This window comes from Schistocerca gregaria, chromosome X, assembly GCF_023897955.1.
Source record: "Schistocerca gregaria isolate iqSchGreg1 chromosome X, iqSchGreg1.2, whole genome shotgun sequence".
NCBI lineage: Eukaryota > Metazoa > Arthropoda > Insecta > Orthoptera > Acrididae > Schistocerca > Schistocerca gregaria.
The window spans coordinates 772,819,619-772,846,327 of record NC_064931.1 but is presented as its reverse complement, the minus strand read 5'-3'; the positions used below and the strand labels follow the sequence as shown (position 1 = coordinate 772,846,327).

Here is a 26,709-nt window from a genome sequence, read left to right as displayed (position 1 = left end):
AGTGTTACGTGGACATGGGGTGAAAATTATATAAACCGACGAACTCTGGGAGTGTGCATGGGACACCAAAACAAATGTCTTTCTCTAATGTCATATTTTCCTGTGAAGAGTGTCTAAACCGGCAGAAGGAGTTTTTTCTGCGAGGAAATTAATGAAACCGACAACGTCTGGGAGGTTGCATGTGACATTGAAAACAGTTTTTCTAACCTGTTTTCCTATGAGATACCATTTTATGAGTACCCCAAATCTTTCTTACAGTAGAGAAAAAGTAACACAAACAATTTTAAACTTTTTCACAAAGAGACAACAACATTAACACAAGACAGTAACTTCAATTACGGTAGAGATTCAAAAATGCCTCCATTGACTTGTAAAAGAAGGTTACATCGGCGGGACATGTTCTGTCTAACACGGTCAAAGACTGCAGGAGTCCTCGGGCATGGATGTGTGTGATGTCCTTAGGTTAGTTAGGTTTAAGTAGTTCTAAGTTCTGGGGGACTAATGACCTGAGAAGTTCCATAGTGCTCAGAGTCATTTTTTTGAACTGCAGGAGTGTCCTTAATTTCTCCTGTTGCTGCTACTATCCGGGCAACCAGATCCTCTTCTGATTGGACAACAATTTTGTAAACAAGGTTGCGTATCTCTCCCCATACAAAAAAGTCCAGAGTAGAGTATGGTACAGGACCACCTCTGCCAGTTCACTTTCCTGGAAACTATCGGTTCAAGAACCGATGCACTGGGTGACTGAAATGTGCCAGCTCTCCATGATGCTGGAACCACATGGGCTGTCTTGCAGCGAGCGCTATGTGATCCAGCAATTCTGGCGATGCTATGCGAAGAAATTGTAATAATGCCTACCATGTAATGGCCTAGATAGGAGATATGGATCAATTAAACAGTCACCAACAACCCCTGCCCACACATTGACGTAGAAACGGACTTGATAAGCGCGAGTAAATGTGACAGGTGCATTATACTCAATCCAACATGTCGATTGTGAATGTAGAAGATCCCATTGCCATTTAGTAAAAAATACTGTGCTGGGTCAAAACTTACAACTAAATGTGAATGTGAAATAGCTGCTACAAATGAAGAGTGAAGTACGCCGTCTACCGGTGCAACAGGAACCGTTAGAACAACAAATTATTCATTACAACTGAAGAGTAATCACGCCCTCTACCGGATTAAATTATGCTTACAGAAAATTATAACACAAGAAAAAATATTTGTTTTGGTGTCCCATAAAACCTCCCAGAGGGTGCCATAAATATGGTGGACCTACAGAAATCCTCAGCGATTATTATTGCTGAAGAGCTAAGATAGTTATTGGAAAGAATCGTAACTCCAATGCAAAACAAATTAATGCACATCTGTATCTCCTGCAATCATAGCCAGTTCAGAAACGGAATATCCACGTATGAACAGTGTAAGAGCAGAGTATCTTTAACACTTTTGCTCTTTGGATTAGCATGCGCTAGTCGGTCAGCCTTAGCTTCTAACATTTTTTGCTGTTACGTGTCTTTCCTGGCGGCCGGGACATTGCCGTGTTTACAGTAGCAAGCACGCGGAAATTTCTGGGAAGAGATGTTAACATACGTAGTTCCTGTGGAGACTTATTGACAGCTCGGAAACTGTTACGCAGAATAATTTATAGGCGACCTATCTACAGTTGTAATCAGTTTTTACTGAACCAACATGATCAAAGAGGTCTTCTCTGGAAAAGATCGATTTTTCTTTGTGAATTGTCAGTACGAATGCGAAGAAGCGTATTATATTGTCTGGAGATTACTGAACTAAGTCAATGGACAACATCTGTCACCACCGGATATTAATTTTGTGTGGCAGTTAATTACAGACAAGTCGCGAGCAGTTGGCACACGGTTTTATCTTTTGTCGAGTGTGATATGATATTAAGTTGTCTCTCTTCGAATGATCCGATTACCTTCCAATTAAAGGAATTGTGGGACACATTTCGAAAACGGATGGCAGCTTACAGCAGCAATCTCCGAACTTCTTATCACTACCAAGACCAAGGAAAATGTAAGGCCGAAACCAAACAACACGTACCAAAAACAATTAGACATGAGTAATATGTTTCGATTTATCATCTTTGCTCCAACAGTGGGTTGGAATTCCGTTAACATACGCTCACGAGAGCTTAAGCGCTAGACTATCTACTTCCTGTCGCTAAACGTGAAGGTTGCGTTATGATGGTGACATTGCATTCGTGGTATTGTTACGATGGACTTTTCTAACCTCCAGTTCACACTGCTAGTTCAGTTGTGGTGATTGTTTTCACAGGTACAATAATACTCATAATCAGTCATGTGGCATTCACTGCCAGATAAAAGCCTCCTCCATTACGGTTTTCAGCGTTATGCATAAACGTAGGTTTTGTAATGTTACCGGCCCACCTTTCATTCAGTTGTCTTCTCGGCCTTTTCCCATCTTTTGGAACGCAGAAAAATACTTCTTTGGCCCATGACCTTCCATTCCCCTCGCTATATGTTCAGCTCACCCCCATTTCATGTTCTTCTTCTTATGCACTTCGTTGTCTAGGCAAAATGCCTCTTCTTATTCCCTGTTCAGAAATGTTCCCGAGGCCTGCCGCTGTGACCAAGCGGTTCTCGGCGCTTCAGTCTGCAACCGCGCGACCGCTACGGTCGCAGGTTCGAATCCTGTCTCGGGCATGGATGTGTGTGATGTCCTTAGGTTAGTTAAGTTTAAGTAGTTCTAAGTTCTAGGGGACTGATGACCTCAGATGTTAAGTCACATAGTTGTCAGAGCCATTTTTAAATATTCCCGTGTTTTCTTAGTCATTTCAGCTTATAAAGCTTTATCTATTTTGGCAATCTATCTTCACTCGTTCTCTTAATATTTTTTCTCCATTTTCTACCGTAATCGTTCACCCATTCCTGAATATTACAAACATTATGTTCTGTTAACAAGTCTCCGTTACATGTTCTGTCTAATCCTGAGCATCCTTTAATCTTTCTTAGAACTCTCTTTTCTGCTGATGGATCTTATTCTTGTCCTCCTGTATAGGCACACAAATCTCAATTCAATGTATTAAAACTGGTGTTGATATTATTTTACAAATTTATATTCTGGTGTCTTTTCTTGTCTTGTTATTCAACGTTCTGTTTGTAGTACCACATATGTGTGCAAAACGTTGAACCTCGGCTTATATTTTGATCTGTATTGCAGTTTATATCTGCTCCCAGGTAGCAGAAATGTAAGATTTGTTCTGTTGGGTTTCTATTGATAATTGTCTTTGAACAGACTACATGTTTTCCTTTAAATGCCAGCACTCTATTTTCAGGTACCGAAATTTCTAAGTTATATTCTTTTACAATTTTTTCAAGTCTATACATGGATCTTTGAAGATCATCTTCTCTTTCTGCGTAACTGTCAGTAAAACATTCATTGCTGTATACCATGATTTATTTTATCTTGTGTTTTATCTCTATTTTCCATTTTTGAACAATATGGCAATTGTATACGTTGAATAATGAGGGTGAAATCCTACACCCTTGTCTTATTCCTTGAGTTGTTGTTAATTCAACATTCTTAGTCCTCCCGGTATTTATTAAAACATCAGTTGTTTGAATTATCATTTTCAGTATTTGAATTACATTGCGGGGGTATTGCTTGTGACGCACAGTTTCTCGTAGTTTAGATCTTTCTTACTTTATCGAAGGCATTTTTCAAGTCAATAAATGCAGTTTGAGTCTCCAAGTTGAATTATGTGTATTCTCTATTATTTGTCTTAGAGTGAAAATTTTATCCATGCATAAACGACACATTCTAAATCCTGCTTGTTCATCCTCTTACATTACATCATTTACTATCTTGGAATATATTCTACAGGGATTTTCTTTGCAGTTTTCCACTCAGGTCTATTCCCGGATCCATTTGTTTGTCTTACCACCGCTCCCAGTAATTCTCAAGGTGTGTCTCTCTATTTCCCTCTCAGCAGCCCTCAATTTTTGATCGACTTCGGCGTTAAAAGTCTGTGTATCATAGCAATAAATCAGAACTGCTAATATGCACTTTCTGTGTACAGTCTGTTTCACACACATCACAGGCCTGGCTTTGAAAATGCTGTTTAGTAATCCAGAAGCGGTGCGAGCCATATTTATGCCGTTAATTTACTCTGGTCTTCCTACACTCGTTGTCCTCCGGTAATCTAAATACAAAAACTCATATGACGGATCTATGACTTCATTGTTATTTTGTACTATTTTCTTTTCGAGGCGTAATTTCATCTCTTTAAAACTGAATTTCAGGCATGTTGGAAGACTTTCTTTATTAAATTCTTCCAGTACTTGTAGATGAAAATGTGCAATGGAGACAAACAGCAGAGCGTCACTAGTAGAATGAACGTGGCAGAAATATGTTGTATTAGCACATATTACTTCTTCATTTTCACAACATAAGGATAGGAAGTTTCTATAGAGGTGCTGGGAATAGTCCTCTTCCAATTCCAAATTTGCTGCTATCGCGACGAATTCTAATGAAAGCTGTAACACATACATATGTACGCTTCACTTTACTAACGTATGTTGACTCAATTATTTTATCCTCAAGAACTATTAGTGCCTTTAGTTAACGGAATAAAATGCTTTTTCAAAAAATCTGTGACTCACAGGCAGTGTAGTAGTTCATACTCGTTGTTCAATTCTATAAAGTCGTCTACGATTCGTAACTGATCCATCACGCCACATCCGCTTCAAAATCCAACAGACGAGGCTGCAGTATCACACTGCCCGCTCGTTATAGCTATCGGAATGGCAAATAATACAAAATTCCGCGAGGTTAAAAAAGTATTAATCCATCGCGCAGATAGTCAGAACTGCTAGAGAGGCTAAACAGAGGTTTTTCCACTACTTTAACATAGGCAGTGGAGCCGTTTAGCCTGTATCAGGTGCTAGCATTGGAAATACTCCGCTGTAGACATTCGACGTTTGCCTCCGGCACTTCGATTTCGATATCACCCATCGGATCAATAACATTCACAGACTGGATGAACTGTCTGGCATTTATTAACCTGTGGCACGCCCCTGAAGTGTAAATAACAGTTGTTCGGTTTTATGTAAGTAATACCCGTAATGTTTCCAATTAAGACGCAGAATGCTCCCGTTGAACATCATGACGAACCTTCTCCCACAACAATGTACAGATCTTTGCGGAGGCACTACTGGCTAGTAACACCTCGGATGACATGCTAATGAACGTCATGGGCAGAAAGTATCTCTAAGGATCTAACTGTAGATGGGGAAATAGTCCTCAAGAAAAAGAAAACTTGTTAGGATGATAAATGCCGTTATCGTGCAGAGCTCGGCAGGTGGCTGAGACAGGAGTGTGTAGATGAGGCGGCAGAGTCACGCTGACGTGCGTGTTCCAAGCGTGCTCCCGAGGGCATCGACCTGCCACGCCTGGTCGTTCACCCCAGTGCGAGCTCCCTCTGTCTGCTTCACAAAAGAAAAATAACAACAATGATTCTCGCCGCCGTACAGTAATAACTTTTTTCCTGGTTCCTCTTCGGGAGAAAGAAAAGAATCTCGCAGATATCAAAAAACTTATTCGTTTACACCATTATATCTCAGCCATGAGACACATGTAAGTTTGCCACTGTCAGACGCCTTGTCATTGCATCACACCACCAAAATTTTGAGTTCACAGGCAACTATCGCAGAAGAAACTTTGTGAAACCGAATTAACAGCTTTCCTCCCTTACCTGTCACCCTCAGCAACGCCTTACGTTTCCCACATAGCATTTCACAAGTTACTGTATTCTGGGATACCAAACGCGAGAAGCCTTTAGCTTTCCGTGTTTATTTTGTACTCTAATTATATTCCGATCAAAATTGCTTTGTGGCAGACGTTTCAGCGAGTTGAGTGGAAGAGGCCAGCCGCCATTCAATCGTAGTTCTTTCTCGAGCGTCACTTGCTCGCTGAATTGCCTGTTTTGTAGATATATGGAGCGCCTTTAGTAGTAGCTTGGCTATTGCACATCGCCAATACTGCCCCCAACCGTTGCAATAAGTTAATCATAAAGTATTGGTTAAAAACAGTCTTGGTGGCAATTTAAGTTTTTTTTTATTTTTCAACGACGCGTTTCGCCTTATTTAGGCATCTTCAGGTTATCTTTTCTGGATGGACGCGAGAGGCACCAACATCTGCATAACTCTTTCCAGTTCACGGTTACTCGCACCTGAGAACGGGAACGACTTCAGAGCATTTCTGCTCAAGCTAGAGAGGTTGGCTCTGAGCACTATGAGACTTATCATCTGAGGTCTCCAGTCCCCTAGACTTAGAACTACTTAAACTTAACTAACCTAAGGACATCACACACATCCAGGCCCACGGCAGGATTCGAACCTGCGACCGTAGCGGTCGCTCGGTTCCAGACTGTAGCGCCTAGAACCGCACGGCCACTCCGGCCAGCGAGCTAGAGAGGTCTCCTGATTCACTTTGTAGGAAGTACCAGAAATTAGTTATATGTGGTGACTTCAATATTAATTTTGTATATGATGGTGCAAGAAAAAGGATGTTGGTAGATCTCCTAAATTCATATGATCTGATGCAGACTGTGTTTTTTCCAACTAGGGTGCAGGGGAACAGTAGCACAGCCATATACAATATTTTTATTCATTCCTCATTCCTAGATGGGCATTCTGTTAGCAAAAGAGTAAATGGCCTTTCAGATCATAATGCACAAATTTTGACACTAACACGCTTTTATACTCAAACCAGTGTCATATTTAATTCCAAACAATGTAGGAAAGCTAATCCAACAGCAATAGAGAGTTTTTTAAACCTTGTCAAGGAACAAGTGTGGCAGGTTGTTTATAGTGCCGATAACATAGATGATAAATACAACGCTTTCCTTAACACATTTATCATGCTCCCTGAGAGTTGCTTTCCGTTAGAACGTTCTAAACGGGGTACTAGCAGTAATAGGCAGACCAGGTGGCTGACTAGGAGGATAAGGATATCTTGTCGAAAAAAGCGGGAATTATATCAAAATGTTAAAAGTAGTGACAATCAAGCTAGTGTAGCCCATTACAAACAGTATTGTAAGGTGCTTAAAATGCTATTAGCAAGGCAAAGAGTATGTGGTATGCAAATAGAATAGCTAATTCACACGATAAAATTAAAACCATATGGTCAGTTGTGAAGGAAGTGTCTGGTCAGCAGCACAAGGTCGACGATATAAATCCAGTTGGCAGTAAAAATATTTCTGTTACTGATAAGTCAGATATATGTACAATATTTAACAATCACTTTCTGAGCATTACTGGTGAATTGAATAAAAATTTAGTTTCTACAGAAAATCATATAACTTCCTTGGCAAATGCCTTTACGAGATTGATGTCTGAAATACGCCGGCCGCGGTGGTCTCGCGGTTCTAGGCGCGCAGTCCGGAGCCGTGCGACTGCTACGGTCGCAGGTTCGAGTCCTGTCTCGGGCATGGACGTTTGTGATGTCCTTAGGTTAGTTAGGTTTAAGTAGTTCTAAGTTCTAGGGGACTAATGAGCACAGCAGTTGAGTCCCATAGTGCTCAGAGCCATTTTTTATCTGAAATACTCCTCTGAGATACGGACAAGAGGGAGATTGAGTCAATAATTAAATCACTGAAAACTAAGGACTCTGATGGTTATGATGGATTGTCTAGCAGAATATTAAAGTACTGTGCTGCACATGTTAGCCCTGTATTTAGCCTTATTTGTAATTTTTCCTTTAGGAATAGTCAGTTTCCTGAGCGATTAATGTACTCAGTAGTAAAGCCGCTTTATAAAAATGGAGAAAGGGATAATGTAGATAATGTTAGACCTATTTCTATGCCCTCAGTTATTGAAAAGGCTGTGTATGTAAAGATAATGGATCATTTTATGTCACACGATTTACTATCATATGTAAAGTTCGGCTTTAGAAGTCGCTAAACAACTGAAAATGCTATATTTTCTTTTCTCCGTGAGGTAGTAGATGGGCTAAACAAAAGGTTTCGAACGCTTGGCGTATTTTTTGATTTAACTAAGGCATTTGATTGTGTTGATCACAAAATATTGCTCCAAAAGTTGGACCGTTACAGGAACAGAGATTTCTGACTTAAAGTTTATTGCACCTACTAACTTTTATAGCCCACGGATGAAAAATATACGATATAAAAGAAAATTATCGGATGACAGGAAAAACACGCAATCGAATCTTTCGTCACCACCGCAGAGATATATAAAGCTTCCGTTTGTGGGGAAATTGTCGTATCAAATAGCTAAGTTACTCCAAACTCTCGGCATCCGTGTAGCTTTTTATCACATAATAAAGCTCAGAACTCTTACGTGCATAATGAGACGCCTAATAAAGATTGGTATGCTTCTTCTGGCGCTTAAGAATTGGAATGACGTATCTGCCATCAATTCTATATTGGTCAAACTGGTAGGGCCGGCCTCTGTGGCCGAGCGGTTCTAGGCGCCTCAGTCCGGAACAGCGCTGCTGCTGCGGTTGCAGGTTCGAATCCTGCCTCGGTCATGGATGTGTGTGATGTCCTTAGGTTAGTTAGGTTTAAGTAGTTCTACGTTCTGGGGGACTGATGACCTCAGATGTTAAGTCCCATAGTGCTCAGAGCCATTTGAACAATTTTGTGTGCGAGGGGCATATCGGACAGGTTTGCGAGACCTCGTTGCAATGACGACAGACACTTCGCCCAACGACTCAACGTACTTTGTTACTGCTGGGTCTCCGTAGACATTCTGGAGGCGTCTATGAATATCTGCGTTTCTCTGCTCCATACTGGGTTCGCTAGACAAACAATCAAACAATTCGTATTCATGAGTTTCATTGCAACAAGACGAGTACAAATTCTTACCTTTGATACATATGTCGCAAGCAAAGGGCGACATACAAAATAATCAGTCTTCTTCAGAACAGACAAACACAAGTCTGCGCTACGTAGAGATTGCTAATGATAGAGGCTACGATGCATCGGTAACGAAGTGGCTAACGTTGAAGCTGCTGTGGAAGTGGGCTGCCACCAGACGGGCGCGGAGCTTCTGTCGTCTTCATCTAGGGGCCGCTACTGTCGTGTTGTCGTCCTAGAGGGAGGTTGGTCAGCCTTCTCTTCTCTGTATTCCCGACTGGCGTGCCGGCGCTGACTTTACGCCTTAACAGGAATATTCCACGATGTCCCACAACAAATTCCGATAGTTTTCAATCGAAACTGGTCAAGGAAAAAAAATTTGCATTACTTATTGAACACTTCTCGTAGTAGGGAAGGGTAATACACGCTGCATCTCTAGAAAAAGGGAAAAAAGCCAAGTGGCAATTTTGGAAATTTGTGGTAAGTTCCTATAGGACCAAAGTGCTGAGGTCATCGGTCCCTAGGCTTACACACTACTTAATCTAACTTAAACTAACTTACGCTAAGGTCAACACACACACATCCATGACCGAGGGAGGACTCGAACCTCCGACTCGGGCAGCCGAGCGAACAGTGGCAATGCTCCCAAGACCGGATGGCTACCCCGCGCGCCCCAGGTGGCAATCACCTCAGGTATCTTTACCAGGCTTGTGCGAAACTTAGGTATTACAGGTCCAGTCCGATGAGTCACTTCGAGTTGCAATATTCTGGGCACACCACCACGTTACACAAGGGCCAGGCGAGATGCGACAGATGCGTTTTAACTACCCACGAAACAAAACCCAATTTACTGCGCCACTCATCTGTGCGTATTGCTCCTGAAACATCCAAGTCGGAAAAGAAAATATCAAGTCTTCATCTAAGAGCAAAATATGCCAAAAATTGTGGCTACTCAATGTATGCTGTATGCTGAGTCTAAAAAGACATTCGAGTTCACATACCCATTTAAATCTGTTAACTCATTCACTTTAGAAATGAAGCATCCAGATCCAAAGACCAATGTTAGCACTCGGGCTTAAAGCACTAAAAGGTACATCTGCACATAAAAGTTTAAACCTGTACTGATTGACATACAATCAAGTATACCTAGAATAAATCCACAAACGACGATAGAATACAATGCCAATAAGTACAGTGCATTTACTCAGCAAGCAAACAAGGAGAAACAAAAGATTTCCGCTTGTAAAACAGTATTGCCAACATCTACAAACTCGGAGCAATGCATCAAGAACTTCACGCTATAGCGCTCGGTACAAATCAGTCAGGACATATAACTCTGGTTTTTGTCTCATGGTTCCGATTATTAGCGCAGCCGTAGCTTTTGCATGCCGCAGTCGGTATGAGCAGTACACGAGCTAATTATTTGTTGGCTTGACTTTTCTTTCCGTCTGAGGGGTCGGTCGTGAATTATCGCTTGAAAGGCCGTATATTAAACACAGAACTAATCCTTAAACCCTGTCTTGGCAGCCAAGGAAATCAGAGAAATACAAATAGGAAAAAGCCTTGGTAAATCCCATGGCAATAATGACGCTCTCGAAAATAGTGTGTCATGTTTTAAGCTAAGTAAATATTTGTTTAACTGCTGTTCACACATATGAGAATAAGTCCTCACATGGATTTGCGAATTCAAAGAATGTTGTTGTTGTGGTCTTCAGTCCTGAGACTGGTTTGATGCAGCTCTCCGTGCTACTCTATCCTGTGCAAGCTTCTTCATCTCCCAGTACCTACTGTAACCTACATCCTTCTGAATCTGCGTAGTGTATTCATCTCTTGGTCTCCCTCTACGATTTTTACCCTCCGCGCTGCCCTCCAATACTAAATTGATCTACCCATCTAATCTTCAGCATACTTCTGTAGCACCACATTTCGAAAGTTTCTATTCTCTTCTTGTCCAAACTCTTTATCGACCATGTTTCATATCCATACACGGCTACAGTCCATACAAATACTCTCAGAAACGGCTTCCTGACACTAAAATCTACACTCGATGTTAACAAATTTCTCTTCTTCAGAACCGCTTTCCTTGCCATTGCCAGTCTACATATTATATCCTCTCTACTTCGACCATCATCAGTTATTTTGCCGGAGTGGCCGAGCGGTTCTAGGTGCTACAGTCTGGAACCGCGCGACCACTACGGTCGCAGGTTCGAATCCTGCCTCGGGGATGGATGTGTGTAATGTCCTTAGGTTAGTTAGGTTTAAGTAGTTCTAAGCTCTAGGGGACTGATGACGACAGTAGTTAAGTCCCATAGTGCTCAGAGCCATTTGAATCATTTTTAAAGTTATTTTGCTCCCCAAATAGCAAACCTCCTTTAGTGCTTTAAATGTACCATTTCCTAATCTAATTCCCTCAGCATCACCCGACTTAATTCGACTACATTCCATTATCCTCGTTTTGCTTATATCCTCCTTCCAAGACACTGTCCATTTCATTCAACTGCTCTTCCAAGTCCTTTGCTGTCTCTGACAGAATTACAATGTCATCGGCGAACCTCAAAGTTTTTATTTCTTCTCCGTGGATTTTAATACCCAATCCAAACTTTTCTTTTGTTTCCTTTATTGCTTGCTCAATATACAGATTGAATAACATCAAGGATAGGCTACAACCCTGTCTCACTCCCTTCCCAACCCCTGCTTCCCTTTCAAACCCCTCGACTCGTATGACTGCCATCTGCTTTCAGTACAAATTGTAAATAGCCTTTCGCTCCTTGTATTTTACCCCTGCCACCTTCAGAATTTGAAATAGAGTATTCCAGTCAACATTGTCAAAAGCTTTCTCTAAGTGTACCAATGCTAGAAACGTACGTTTGTCTTTTCTTAATCTAGCTTCTCCCCCCTGTGAACCATAGACCTTGCCGTTGGTGGGGAGGCTTGCGTGCCTCAGCGATACAGATAGCCGTACGGAAGGTGCAACCACAACAAAGGGATATCTGTTGACAGGCCAGACAAACGTGTGGTTCCTGAAGAGGGGCAGTAGTTTCAGGGGCAACAGTCTGGATGATTGACTGTTCTGGCCTTGTAACACTAACCAAAACGGCCTTGCTGTGCTGGTACTGCGAAGGGCTGAAAGCAAGGAGAAAGTACAGCCGCAATTTTTCCTGAGGGCATGCAGCTTTACTATATGGATAAATGATAATGGCGTCCTCTTGGGTAAAATATTCCGGAGGTAAAATAGTCTCCTATTCGGAAAAAATTGTTCAAATGGCTCTGAGCATTATGGGACTTAACATCTACGGCCATCAGTCCCCTAGAACTTAGAACTACTTAAAGCTAACTAACCTAAAGACAGCACACAACACCCAGTTATCACAAGGCAGAGAAAATCCCTGACCCGGCCGGTAATCGAACCCGGGCTTGGGAAGCGAGAACGCTACCGCACGACCACGAGCTGCACACCCCTATACGGATCCCCGTGCGGGGACTACTCAGGAGGACATAGTTATCAGGAGAAAGAAAACTGGCGTTCTACGGATCGGAGCGTGGAATGTCAGATCCCTTAATCGGGCAGGTAGGTTAGAAAATTTAAAAAGGGAAATGGATAGGTTAAAGTTGGATATAGTGGGAATTAGTGAAATTCGGTGGCAGGAGGAACAAGACTTTTGGTCAGGTAAATACAGGGTTATAAATACAAAATCAAATAGGGGTAATGCAGGAGTAGGTTTAATAATGACTTATTAAACTGATAGTTCGGTAATTTTGACATCTGTCAACACCTGCTTTCTTTGGGATTGAAATTATTATATTCTTCTTGAAGGGTATTTCGCCTGTCTCATACATTTTGTTCACCAGATGGTAGAGTTTTGTCAGGACTGGCTCTCCCAAGGCCGTCAGTAGTTCCAATGGAAAGTTGTCTACTCCGGGGGCCTTGTTTCGACTCAGGTCTTTCACTGCTCTGTCAAACTCTTCACGCAGTATAGTATCTCACATTTCATCTTCATCTACATCCTCTTCCATTTCCACAATATTGTCCTCAAGTACATCGCCCTTGTATACACCTTCTATATACTCCTTCCACCTTTCTGCTTTCCCTTCCTTGCTTAGAACTGGGTTTCCATCTGAGCTGTTGATATTCATACAAGTGGCTCTCTTTTTTCCAAAGGTCTCTTTAATTTTCCTTTAGGCAGTATCTATCTTACCCTTAGTGAGATAAGCCTCTACATCCTTACATTTGTCCCCTGCTTAGCCATTTTTCACTTCCTGTCGATCTCGTTTTTGAGACGTTTGTATTCCTTTTTGCCTGCTTAATTTACTGCATTTTTTTATTTTCTCCTTTAATCAGTTAAATTCAATATTTCTTCTCTCACCCAAGGATTTCTACTATCCCTCGTCTTTTTACCTACTTGATCCTCTGCTGCCTTCACTACTTCATCCCTCAAAGCTACCCATTGTTCTTCTACTGTATTCCTTTCCCACATTCCTACCAATTGTTCCCTTATGCTCTCCATGAAACTCTTACAACCTCTGGTTTAGTCAGTTTATCAAGGTCCCAACTTCATAAATTCCCACCTTTTTGCAGTTTCTTCAGTTTGAAGAAACATCCTCTTCCATTTCCATAATATTGTCCTCAAATACATCGCCCTTGTATAAACCCTCTACAGACTCCTTTCACCTTTCTGCTTTCCCTTCTTTGCTTAGAACTGGGTTTCCATCTGAGCACTTGATGTTAAAAATTCAAAGAAAAACAAATAAATAATCATAAATTTATGAAGTGTGAAGTATATAAAACGAGCGTTCAATAAGTAATCAACTCATTTTTTTCCCGGAAGCTATTAGTTTTATTCAGGATTCCAATGCATCATATTAGTGCCCACTCTTTCGGCTACAAAAAGATGTTTTTCAGCGTAATCTTCATTCAATGCGATGGCCTTTCGCAACCTTACTGGGAGAGCCTATACGCCCACATGTTATCACTCTTCTGGTTGACATCAGAGCCAATGCCTTGGTGCATCAATAACCTCCTTATCATCCACGTACTGCTTTCCGCAGAGTGAATAGCTCATTGGGCCATACAGATGGAAATCGGGAGGTGCGAAAACAGGACTGTAGGGTGGATCAGGGAGAACAGTCCAGTGAAGAAGTTTCTCGGGTGCGCAGACTCGTGTGAGGATTTGCGTTGTTATGGAGAAGGAGAACTTCATTTGCATGCTTGTGGCGACGAACACGCCGAAGTCGTTTCTTCAGATCTAAGGGTAGCACATTACACTTCAAATTGATCGTTGCATCATCGGGGAGGGTATCATACAGAATATCTTCGCCATGACTTTACCGGCTCAAGGTGTGTCTTTGAACTTTTTCTTCAGAGAAGAGGTTGTGTTGCGCCACTACATTGACTGTTTCCGGCCGGCCGGTGTGGCCGAGCGATTCTAGGCGCTTCAGTCTGGAACTTGCAGGCCATTGTGGCCGAACGGTTCTAGGCGCTTCAGTCTGGAACAGCGCGACCGCTACGGTCGCAGGTTCGAATCCTGCCTCGGGCATGGATGTGTGTGTGATGTCCTTAGGTTAGCTAGGTTTAAGTAGTTCTAAGTTCTAGGGGACTGGTGACCTGAGATGTTAAGTCTCGTAGTGCTCAGAGCCATTTGAACCGTTTTGACTGTTTCCGGTTCGAAGTAATGAGCCCATGTTTCATCGCCTGTAACGATGTTAGACAAAAATTTGTTACGATCAGCCTTGTAACGCGTTAGCAATTCCGCACAGATGGTTCTTCATTGATCTTTATGGTGAGAAACCCCATGGGTACACAACTTTGAGTTCCCAACGGAGATATCCAGTTGAGCAGCGGTATGTTTGATTGTGATCTGTCGATCACCTAGAATGAGTGTCCGCACGTTCCAACATTGCAAGAGCCACAGTTGTGTGCGGCAGGGCGGCACCCGGAGTATCGGACAGGTTTGCGCGATCTTGTTCCGGTGATGACAGACGCCTCGACCAACGTCTCACCGTGCTTTTGTTCAATGCCAGTCTCCGTAGACATTCTACAAGCGCCTACGAGTATCTGCGATGCTCTGGTTATCCAACAAAGGAAACTCATTGACAGATCTTGGAACGCATATCCACTGCAGACGCCATTTACCGAGCGAGGAGGCGCAGTGGTTAGCACACTGGACTCGCATTCGGGAGAACCAGGGTTAAAATCTGTCTCCGGCCATCCTGATTTAGTTTTTCCGTGATTTCTGTAAATCGTTTCAGGCAAGCGCCTGGATGGTTCCTTTGAAAGGGCACGGCTGATTTCCTTCCCTAATCCGAGCTTGTGCTCTGTCTCTAATGGCCTCTTTGTCGACAGGACGTTAAACACTAATCTCCTCCTCCTCCTCCAGACACAATTTCGAAGGCTAATTATAGAGACGCCACTTACCATAACTATAGGGGCTAAGGTAGGAATACTCCAAGAAGACCCACTAACAAATTCTGCATTTTCTCAACATACACTGGCGAGAAAAAATACGTTGCTTTACTTACTGAACTCCCCTCTCCTCCTCCTCCCCCCCCCCCCCCCACATGCGCTATAACACAAACAGAACGTTGAATAGAGAAAACATGTGCAAGAAAAGTTAATTAAACTGTACTGTACTTCGAGAGAACCGTTGAAAGTCCGAATGTGCAGGTCGCACTTTCTCTTGATGTAAACTAAAGTTCGCTATTGTGAATAATGATAACGAAAAACATTCAGTAAGTTAATTACGCATTAATATAAGTATGAACTATAGTAACTAATCACAGTTCACAGATGCCTGAAGTCCCATAAAAAAAGTAGCGCAAAATCAATCAATAAAAAACGAAAATGTAAAGCCTCAATAAAAGTTACTCTGTAACTCACGATCAGGAAGTTGTTCTATGTCCACACTCATTTTAAAGTAGTTAACCCACGCGCTGATACGTTGTGCTCAGAAGTCCAACGAACACTAGTTTAATACATGCGGTACGTAGGCCGCTCAGTTCAGTCACCAACCCGAGACTACCAAAAGGTGGTCCCGTTTCCCTCCCGCTCCCTATGATCTCTATGACATCATACACTAAAGAATCCAAGTTAGGTACTTAAATAATAACCATCCCTCAAATTTAAAGATATATGATGTACTACATAACAGAAAATTATTGCAGTCATTTTGTGACCTCTCATTAAAATATCGACACAACATTAAACAAATTATTAATAAAGTCCACGAAGTATGCCTGTATCTAGTTTACAATATGGTAAAAACTTACGAAAAAATACAAATACTTATGAAATAATAAACTGTGATTCCTCATCCATTGGGAATTTATAAAAAAAAAATGGCTCTGAGCACTATGGGACTTAACAGCTGTGGTCATCAGTCCCCTAGAACTTAGAACTACTTAAACCTAGCTAACCTAAGGACATCACACACATCCATGCCTGAGGCAGGATTCGGACCTGCGACCGTAGCAGTCGCGCGGTTCCGGACTGCGCGCCTAGAACCGCGAGACCACCGCGGCCGGCTGGGAATTTATAGATTGGTATTCTTGACCGAAGACGCTACTATTCTGTCGAGTAGCTCCTCAATTGGCATCACGAGGCTGAGTGCACCCCGCAAAATGGCAACAGCGCATGGCGGCCTGGATGGTCACCCATCCAAGTGCCGACCACGCCCGGCAGCGCTAAACTTCGGTGATCTCACGGGAACCGGTGTATCCACTGTGGCAAGGCCGTTGCCTAATAATACGTATAAATAACAAATAAAAAATGTTTACAAGATTAGCAGCCATGCATATTAGCCATACATACTATACAAATATTTTGATGTAAGTATCAACGTCAGTGTACAAATATACACAAAACTAGGTACATAGCAAATGCTGAGAACAGTCTGGGTGAGTTCTGTAATTATACAAACAACTGAGGCGAGTAGAGGGCACTAATGCTAGGGTACATGAGTAACCAGTCTCGCAAGTTAAATCGTCAAAATGCAATATGCCTAGTCATTAATTAAAATTATTTCATTTGGTAAAATAAGCGTATGACAATAAAATCCATACTTAAAGTCCACATAAAGCGTGTGAAGGTTAATACTTGAAAGTTCCTAGTTTGACAAAGTAAACAACACATAACTGCTGCGGTCAAGCACAGAGGCGTATTATGCTATTTCAGACGTTATAAAAGAAAAATTTTAAGGTTAATAACAATTTCTTATTCGCATATAAAATCGTGCATGCTACGACCACACCCTAATTTGTTGTTTCTATAGACAATGTAAAAATGCCCCACGAAGGCGAAACTCGTTGTTAATAAAAGAATAATTGGAACCAAGAATGTTTTCATTCAAATATTCTACACATGGTTGTTGTACCAGACGGCTAATGGAGTCGACGATATTTTTCGACAAACTGTGTAGTTGGGCAAAGGAGTTGGTCTACTGATTCTACAAAACAAAATTTAAAATTATGCGGCCATCGATGAATATCAAGTTCAACAAGCAATGTTTATTTGGTAAGTTAATACCTCTGTATATTCTGTTTATTCGATAAGTTAACACCTCTGTATATTCTGAAATACCTCAAGTTACGTAAGAATCAGGTTCCAAGTAATTCGATGTTGAAATGTACAAGAATCTTCATTTCAAATGAGACCAGACAACTTCTTAAATTGAAGGGCAAACTGAATATAATAGTGCTTGATCTTAATTGTAGTTCATCTAAAATTTCAGCTTCTGATTTTTTAGATGAAATGATGGGGCTATTGAATATCGTCTTGCACGAAAATAGCCAGCTGATCGAGCGCACACACCTAATCAAACGCTAAAGGCTACGGAAAGCTTACTCTCAACCTCAACGTGATGCAGGGTATGCAATAGTTAGTCCGCAGTTCGTCGTCATGCGGTAGCGTTCTTGCTTCCCACGCCCGGCTTCCCGGGTTCGATTCCCGGCGGGGTCAGGGATTTTCTCTGCCTCGTGATGACTGGGTGTTGTGTGATGTCCTTAGGTTAGTTAGGTTTAAGTAGTTCTAAGTTCTAGGGGACTGATGACCATAGCTGTTAAGTCCCATAGTGCTCAGAGCCATTTGAACCATTTTTTTGCAATAGTTATCCCATTGCCCTTTGCTAAGCGTACTGCAAACCTCACCAATATTCAGTTCGATGCACAGTAGACCTGATTGCTAAATAAGAATCTTAAATGTAGTATTCAGCTCCAGTTCTATAAGCAGCTTGTAGCTTCTCTAGTGGCAGACGTTAAAATAGCCTTGGTAGAATATCATGTGGCAAATCCGAGAAATTAAAAATAGCCTGTAAGAGCTGTGATTTGATTGAAAAAGCTGAGTGTGCACAAACTAGCAGCAGCTACGCTCCCATTCTTTACTCCTTCAACAAAAAGTTGCGGGATAAAGAGTGCCTAGTTACCTGTGCAGACGAAAACAATACGGCTGTTATTTTATAGAAGATGAACGACAATGAAAAAATTATCCACTTTTCCATGAAAATAACATTCAACAAATAAATATTGATCCTACAGCTGATTATGCCAAACAAATTGAAGGATGCTTTGAGAAGTGTAGTACTATCATCAGACCTGACCTTTTATTTAATGAATCCCAAAGCACCAGCACCCAGAATTCAGAATAGTTTTGATACAGAAACTCTTTCTTTAAGCCCGGTTGTTAATAATATTGTGAACACCTGCTGAGCCGTCTTCAAGTACGTCTGAAAAGACCACGCGCAGAATCTCGGTTTGGAAGGATGTTGGTGTTCAGTTCCTCTTTAAGCTTCGAACATGGGGTAATAAGTTTTTAGTTTAGCCTGGACCATTACCCATTTGTATAGCCATTCGAACATTTGTCTTGCTGTAGCTATGTTAGGGCGTATTAAGCAGTGTTTGAACGACGAGCCGCCGGCCGCGGTGGTCTCGCGGTTCTAGGCGCGCAGTCCGGAACGTGCGACTGCTACGGTCGCAGGTTCGAATCCAGCCTCGGGCATGCATGTGTGTGATGTCCTTAGGTTAGTTAGGTTTAAGTAGTTCTAAGTTCTAGGGGACTGATAACCACAGCAGTTGAGTCCCATAGTGCTCAGAGCCATATGAACCATTTTTTTTTGAACGACGAGCCGGAGCTGGAGCCCATGTAAACTGTGCGAATCGATTAATTCTTTTTGCAAAAGCATTTAATTGGGCTGAAATGAATGCTTAGCTAATGGTAGCACTTCTATATGCACCGCTCGGATTTTACGTACAGAAATACTCAGTATTACATCACTCCGGACAGGAGCGAAATGGGTGTATTGCACTTTGGTCTAAGATAATCTTTAACCATTTGAAAAATCTTGCTTATTTTGATTTTACCCATAAAAAAAGCATTTTTCTGGGAGATTTTTGAAGCACGTCACTTCCATAATTTAAGCTTACACGAATTAATCCAAACTTTCTGCGAAGGTAGTCAAAAAGCGTAAAAACTAAGTTCTTTTTATCCAATAATTTTCATCCGGTGTCGCGGTACGATGGTTTAACTTCCAGCTAAATGTAGCGCTCTCAAATCGTTCTTACGTGAACTGAAGACGGAAACAGTTTAAAATGAATCAAATAAATGTGTTCTTACGATAAAATTGAAGAAACGTTTTCAAAAATCTGGATTCATTCGGATTTTACGTGCTAAAACATGTTTCTTTGAGTTTTTTTTTTTTTCGCGCTCTTCTTCTATGTTTCTCACCTCTGCGAATAGGTATAAATTTTGTAAGAAGGTAGACAAATATGTGTAATTAATGGTCGTCCTGTTTTGTGAAATCCTTATCTGTTGCCACGATATAAGCAATATGCTTCGCAAGGCAAAAAATCCTATACAGGATCAATCGTCGCCGAGTTAACAAATATCTACGTCGGTTGCCAGTTTATGCCGGTAAAGGTTGGAAACCAAAATAAAAAGTGATCCTGTCATAGCACACAAAAGATGAATATGTCTTGGGCAGAATTGAGGATTTGCCGGCCGGAGTGGCCGTGCGGTTCTGGACGCTACAGTTTGGACCGAGCGACCGCTACGGTCGCAGGTTCGAATCCTGCCTCGGGCATGGATGTGTGTGATGTCCTTAGGTTAGTTAGGTTTAATTAGCTCTAAGTTTTAGGCGACTGATGACCTCAGAAGTTAAGTCGCATAGTGCTCAGAGCCATATGAAGAGAATTGAGGATTTAAAAGAAGACAACTGTCAAAATATCCTGACATATTCGTGCTTTTTTACAAGTTAACCTACTTCCCCAACGTAGTGAGCTCTCTTAGATCCATCCTCTGTCACATGTTTGGAGAGGGGAATAAATAGACAAAAATTTACATGCTTCTATAGAGTGGGATGCATCTGCAATAGGGATTACTCGAGAATGGGGGTGCATGTGTAATAGAAAGTATCCCAGAGTGGGGATGCATGCATCCTAAGCTTGCATGACACGTGGGATGACATGATGGCATTTGTGATATTATATGACATGACGTCATCTTTGTAACTTTGCTTGACACTATCCTCTATATTACATGAGATGGGTAGTAATGCTAACGAGTAAAAAAGCGCGAATATGTCAAGTCTTTTTCATTTGATAGTCTTTGAAGCTGTCAGATAAGTAGAAAAGCAAGTTCTCTTCTTTGACATCCCTAACTCTGCCCAGGACATATTCACCTTTTTTATGCTACTATAGAAGTATTTTTAATTCTCGTTCCTTTATATACGAAGAAAATCATTCTATATATACTCGTAATAGAAATGAGCTAATTCAGCTCCTTAAGGACAGAAATTTCCCTTCCATGAGTTGCATGTGGTCTCTTGATAATAAATTTTTATAGAAACATCCCTTAGATGATTCTATTGCAATTAGCAAAGAGAATCTCTTTACATACGGTCGTCTCACAGCTGATGAGACTACGGAGGTTGTATCTTCACTGGGGAACCGTTTGGCTACATGCCTTGCGGCCGTATTTGTGAATTCGCTGGAGCAAAAATACTTCAAGGAAAAATTCAATTTACGCCATAAAATATTTGTTTATCGGCGGTATTTAGATGACATATTTTATAATAGACTATTCACTGACACAAATTTTTCTAGGTTAACAACTGAATTTAATACTTTATATTCCTGCATCAACCCAGTCTCAGGACTGAAGACCACAACAACAACATATTCCAACATGTCCTTTACGCAGGAGGTTATGAAACATGAATTAATTAGATTTACAAATGCAGTTTGAGAACAGTACTGTTCATTTTAATATTTTTAGAAAGCCCACAGACAGTAATGCAACTATCCATGCTTCATCATGTCATTCGTAGGAGCTCAACTAGTGTTCCTTTAGATCAATAATTGGCCTCCTCTGCAACGTTCCCCTCAGCACTTTATCTGTAAACAGAGAGCTTGCTAACTTAAAGTTTATTGCAACTACTAACTTTTTATAGTCCACGGATGAAAAATAGACGATACAAAAGAAAATTATCGGATAACAAGAAAAACACGCAATCGAATCTTTCGTCACCACCCAGACTTTTATAGCCCACGGATGAAAAATAGACGATACAAAAGAAAATTAACGGATAACAGGAAAAACACGCAATCGAATCTTTCGTCACCACCGCAGATATATATCCATTTGTGGGGAAATTGTCGTATCAAATAGCTAAGTTACTTCAAACTTTCCACGTCCGGATAGCTTTTTACCGCATAATAAAGCTCAGAACTGTTACGTGCATAATGAGCTGCCTAATAAATATTGGTATGCTTCCTCTTGGACTTATAAGTTCTGTACTGGTCAAACTGGAAGGACGTTTAGAACTAGGTTTAGCGAGAATTTCTTAACCAAGAAAGTTCAAGTAAAGCAGCACTCCGCATTTGCTGAATACCTGAAGACTATAGGCCACCAGCCACCTACGATCGACGACTTTGCATCTTACAGTGACCTCGGAAAGGTGAAAACTAGACTTACTGGAAGAGTTGGTAATCCTTAAACGTATGCGTCCAGTCGACGAAGAATCGCTAACTATCAGTTCACTAGTAGAAACCAAGGCTATTATGACTTAGTGACGCTAATTTTTAAAATTTTTACTTGATTTTTATTACTCTCTCCTCTCCCCCCCCCCCCCCCTCCCCTCCTTATTCATTCCAAGACATTATATGTACGTCTCAAGTCGAGTCGGGACTTGATGTTTTAAGAATTTGTTTCATCCCTGGTTATCGGGATTACGCCAATCTCTGGTGGTTATCTTTCGGTTTTATTTAGTTAAGACTGATGTTACTACACTACTGGCCATTAAAATTGCTACACCACGAAGATGACGTGCTACAGACGTGAAATTTAACCGACAGGAAGAAGATGCTGTGATATGCAAATGATTAGCTTTTCAGAGCATTCACGCAAGGCTGGCGCCGGTGGCGACACATACAATATGTTGACATGAGAAAAGTTTCCAAGCGATTTCTCATACACAAACAGCAGTTGACCGGCGTTGCCTGGTGAAACGTAGTTGTGATGCCTCGTTTCCGACTTTTATAAAGGTCGGATTGTAGACTGTCGCGATTGCGGTTTATCATATCGCGACATTGTTGCTCGCGTTGGTCGAGATCCAATGACTGTTAGCAGAATATGGAATCTGTGGATTCGGAAGGGTAATACGGAACGCCGTGCTGGATCCCAACGGCCTCGTGTCACTAGCAGTCGAGATGACAGGCATCTTATCCGCAAGGCTGCAACGGATCGTGCAACCATGTCTCGATCCCTGAGTCAACAGACGGGGACGTTTGCAAGACAACAACCATCTGCACGAACAGTTCGACGACATGGACTATCAGCTCGGAAACCACGGTTGCGGTTACCCTTGACGCTGCGTCACTGACAGGAGCGCCTGCAATGGTGTACTCAACGACGAATCTGGGTGCAAGAATGGCAAAACATCATTTTCTCGGATGAATCCAGGTTCTGTTTACAGCATCATGATGGTCGCATCCGTGTTTGGCGACACCGCGGTGAACGCACATTGGAAGCGTGTATTCGTCATCGCCATACTGGAGTATGGTATGGGGTGCCATTGGTTACACGTCTCGGTCACCTCTTGTTCGCACTGACCGCACATTTCAGATGTGTTACGACCTGTGGCTCTACCCTTCATTCGATCCCTGCAAATACCTACAGTTCAGCAGGACAATACACGACCGAATGATGAAGGTCCTGTACGGGCCTTTCTGGATACATAAAATGTTCGACTGCTGCCCTGGAAAGCACATTTTCCAGTCCTCTCACCAATTGAAAACATCTGGTCAATGGTGGCCGAGCAACTGGCTCATCACAATACGCCAGTCACTACTCTTGGTGAACTGTGGTATCGTGTTGAAGCTGCATGGGCAGCTGTACCTGTACACGCCATCCAAGCGCTGTTTGACTCAATGCCCAGGCGTATCAAGGCCGTTATTACGGCAAGGGGTGGTTGTTCTGGGTACTGATGTCTCAGAATTTATGCACGCAAATTGAGTGAAAATGTAATCACATGTCAGTTCTAGTATAATATATTTGTTCAATGAATACCCGTTTATCATCTGCATTTTTTCTTGGTGTAGCAATTTTAATGGCCAGTAGAGTATTGTATCTGTTTGGAGTCATTCAAAGGTTTCCTTTATGGGCGACTATCGGCTGATTAATTGTAATCTTTGTTTGTTTGTTTTGTAAGCACTAAGTATGCTGTCATATAACTGCTTTGAGCCACACCTATGTGTGTCCTCTGCAGTGATCGTACGCAAGCCTTATTCCAAATTCCATTGCGTGCCCGCTTGACGCTCTGCCATCAAGTTGCGGCGACATCTCTGTGAATTACCTTTAAATGTGAACACTTCTTTGTGAGTGTGGTCTTGCCCCTGCGGCCTGCTAGCGCGAGTTTATTAAGGTATGTTTCATTCAGTTTGATTATTTATTTAACATTCTATCTCGCGCTTTAACGATGTTACACTGACGTGACAGACGCCATGGGACAGCGGTATATGCATGCAGAAGGCGGTAGTGTCGCGTACACAAGGTACAAGAGAGGAGTGCATTGGCGGAGGCGACATTTGTACTCAGGTAATTCATGTGAAACGGTGTCCAACGTGCTATGATTGCACTACGGGAATTAACAGACTTTTAACGCGGAGTGGCATTTGCAGCTAGACGCACTGCACATTCCATTTCGGAAGTCGTTAGGCAATTCAGTCAATCGACAGTGTGAGGAGTGGCCTGAGAATACAAAATTTCAGGCATTACATCTCGGCACGGACAGTGCAGTCGCCTACGGCCTTTGCGTAACGATCGAGAGCAGCGGCGTTTAAGTAGAGTTGTCAGTGCTAACAGACAAACAACACTGCGTGAAATAACAGCATATTTCAATGTGGCATGTGCGACAAACGTAGCCCTGAGGACAGTACGACGAAATTTGGCATTAATGGGGGTATGGCACCAGACGACCGACGTGAGTGCATTTGCTAACAGCATAAATGTGCAAAAAGTCAGAATACAATATTCAGTACTAAAATCACATCAAGAGTAAAAAAAACAAAACAAGACAATAACTGTTAATTAAAAGGTTGGTAGGGGTTGATCCATTCGCAGTGGAATGTAAGTGGCGCCGGCTTGTTGCTTCTTTGCGAACTCCGCCACAAAATAACAAAAACTTCTTACAGAGAAGGCACGAGGTGGCGCCACTTATTTTCCACTCCGCGAGGTGGCGCAGTCATTCTCTTGTTAATTATCTTACACTTACGGTTACATTTATTTATGTTTCTCAATCTTCTAGGTTACATTTATTTCTTGTTTTTAGAAATACAGGACTCACCCAGGCCATCACCAGCACTTTCTCTGTAGATAGGTATAGTCGTGGACAAAACGAGCGAGACCGCTCGCCTTTTCGTTATGCTGATCCGCACAGCTTTAAAGTCTGCCACACAGCATAACAGGCAAGGCGACGAAGTGCTACCAACATACTATGCACAGGCATCAAATTGACAAACTATCCGAACTTTGTCAGACTGATTTCAATCATATGCATGACTATATTAATGCTGATTAGTGTGTTAAACACAACACGTAAATATAAGATGTAAATGAAAGAAGAAACGCTAATTAGTATGAACTATACTAATAAAAATGAATTTAAGCTTATCGAGAAAACATATCTATTTTAGTAAGACAAAGTACCCCAGATCGTTACGAATTAGCAAAATATTATGCGTATTTGGCTGCAAAACGGTCTGTGTCAACGTTCTGACCAGTCATACTGGATTATCGTTGCTGACCTACCATAAAAATGTGCAAATTTAGCAATGCGTGAATATTCATAACGAAATTCAGTTAAAAATCATTCAATGCCACACATAAGTCAATTCAGTTATTGACAGAAGCGGAAAAAGTAATCAGTAAGCGGTATGAAATTCTACAAGATCTTCATATTTACATCCATAGGGCGCCGGTACAGAATCAAGGCAGCAATAAAACGTATTGCGGGCGCGAGAATTTCTTAAAATTGCTTTCCTGCTAGTCTGTCTGCCTCCATCGAGATTAGAACCGAAAAACAAACCAGACCTCCCTTGCAGTAGCAAACACCTTTCATTACTCTAGCTGACAACCCAGGCAAACAGCCCTCTTTTATTACCCTAGACTTCAATAAGCCGGCAAGTTCGCAATGAAAATGGCAAAATGATCTGCAGTTTCTGTTGATTGGAGCTTTCTGGATTCGAAAACAAGAATTTTCTACCTTTTGTGTCATTGCTTATGTGTCAATCATTCGGGATGTTTATCGAAATAACAAAATACTGTTATTAGCGAGTAAATTTAGTAGGATAACTCTGTCTACATGCTGCCAAACGTGTTCTACAATGTTTCGAATTATCCATTAGATTCGCCACAGCCAGAAAACGTTCATTAGCCGAAGTGTTTCCTACGCTACCTAGCATTGGGAATGCTCGCACTTCTAAAACGCAGTGGCATTAATACTGGGATCTGAATTACCACGTGTATATGCAAATGGATCTTAGTTGCATTCCTGTAAACGTGATTTGTATCGAAAGCATAGCTACGAGTAATATGCTGATGTATCTCGACTGCAACTACAACATTTCCAATAAAGAGTAGGGGGAATTATTTATGCGGCCCTCATCTTCAGTAACTGTCGTAGCTATTTTCGTCGTTCGGATTTCGTGACCTACATCGGTAAAAATGGAACCCTAGTAGTCTCACTTTCCTGACCGTCTATCTGTCTACCCAGCCCTTAAAACCGGTTTTGCTAATTCGTAACGATCTGGGGTACTTTGTCTTACTAAAACAGTTATGTTTTCTCGATAAGCTGAAATTCATTTTTATTAGTGCAGTTCATACTAATTAGCGTTTCTTCTTTCATTTATATCTTAGATTTAGGTGTTGTGTTTCACACACTAATCAGCATTAATATAGTCATACACATGATTGAAGCCGGCCGGAGTGGCCGAGCGGTTCTAGGCGCTACAGTCTGGAACCGTGTGACCGCTACGGTCGCAGGTTCGAATCCTGCCTCGGGCATCGATGTGTGTAATGTCCTTAGGTTGGTTAGGTGTAAGTAGTTCTAAGTTCTAAGGGACTGATGACCACAGATGTTAAGTCCCATAGTGCTCAGAGCCATTTGAACCATTTTTTGATTGAAAACAGTCTGAGAAAATTCGGATAGTTTGTCAATTTCACGCCTGTGCATTGAATGTTGGTAGCACTTCGTCGCCTTGCCTGTTATGCCGTGTAGCAGACTTTAAAGTTGTGCGGATCGGCATAACGAAATGGCGAGGGGTCTCCCTCGTTTTGTCCACGACTGTACATACACTCATCAGCC

General features: G+C 41.7%; 1 protein-coding gene and 1 pseudogene across 1 annotated transcript in view; one reads left to right on the top strand and one right to left on the bottom strand.

Annotated features, from left to right (window-relative positions):
- The window catches only part of LOC126298360 (uncharacterized), a 574,913-nt gene that overhangs the window by 98,734 nt on the left and 449,470 nt on the right, over positions 1-26,709 (top strand). The window lies entirely within an intron of this gene.
- On the bottom strand, positions 16,479-16,596 carry LOC126299886 (5S ribosomal RNA; annotated as a pseudogene).